The sequence below is a fragment of the Theropithecus gelada genome, chromosome 3 (genome assembly GCF_003255815.1).
Source record: "Theropithecus gelada isolate Dixy chromosome 3, Tgel_1.0, whole genome shotgun sequence".
NCBI lineage: Eukaryota > Metazoa > Chordata > Mammalia > Primates > Cercopithecidae > Theropithecus > Theropithecus gelada.
The window spans coordinates 88,602,806-88,603,950 of NC_037670.1; the positions used below are offsets into that span (position 1 = coordinate 88,602,806).

At 29.3% G+C, this 1,145-nt stretch overlaps 1 non-coding gene across 1 annotated transcript; it reads left to right on the forward strand.

The window, feature by feature from the left end:
* The first annotated feature begins 724 nt into the window (after positions 1–724).
* LOC112621970 lies at positions 725–830 on the forward strand. Its single transcript, XR_003118888.1, has one exon. It is a non-coding gene; the product is annotated as a small nucleolar RNA U13 (small nucleolar RNA).
* The last annotated feature ends 315 nt before the right edge of the window (positions 831–1,145 follow it).

Below are 1,145 nucleotides of genomic sequence, written 5' to 3' on the forward strand. Positions count from 1 at the left end.
AATATTTTTTCCTTTTCTTTTTTTTTTTTAGTGAAAAAGTAACATGCTCATAAATAGAAACAAAGTAACCAGTACAAAAGGCTTACAGTAAAAAGAAAAAAAAAGACTCTACCCACCCTTATGCCATAACTTACACAAAAATTATGAAATATCACTAAGAGAAAATTTTAAAATGCTAAGCAAAGGAAGGGAAATAACATATTTACGGGTTGAAAGTACTGATATTGAAAAGGTTCTACCCAAATTGATTATAGATTCAACACAATGCCAGTTAAGACCCAGCAAAGTTTTTCTAAGAAGTCAACAATTTGTTTCTAGCATTTGTGTGAAAATGCAAAGGGCATAATATTCAAGATAACCTTAAGAAGAAAAAAACTGGAGACTATACATACAGGACACTGTGGCTTATTATAAAGTTCCAGTCATTAAGACAGTGTAGAGTGGATAGTAGGAAATATAAAAACATATCCATTCATATCCAATGACTCAAATACGACTTAGTTTCTGTATAGAGGGGGGAAGAATGGTCTTTAAAAATAAATGATACTAATTCAATTGGATATCTGCATAGAAGGTATAGGTAGTATTTTTCTCCATTTGCTTAGAACTTCTAAATTTTATTTTAACCGTATTTCATATTTTTTGTATATACTTTTTTCCAGATTAATAAAATTCTTTTCTATTTCTAATTTGCTAAGACATTTTATCACAAATAGATTTTGAAATCCTTTTGTAGTTCATAAGTGTGACGATTGGGTTTTTTCACGCTCATGTGTGAGATATGCCTCCCTTAAATGTTCTTACACCATCAGCACATTACCCATCTGACAAGAAAAAAAATAGATTTTTGACTCACATCAAATACTTTTTTGCATCTATTGACATAATCATGTGATTTTCTATTTCACTTTGTTAATGTGTCTAATTACATTGCTTTGTTCTCAGACTTTAACACTTTAGCATTCCTGGAACAAAAGTCACGTAGTCATGATGTAGTAACCATTTTATATATCACTGGATTTAATTTACTGCTTTTACAAAAATTCTTATATATATTTCATGAAAGAACTTGGCAAGTAATTTCCTTTTGAGTAATGTTCTTTCCAGAATTTAATATCAAAGTTTTGCTGGCATCATAAAATATG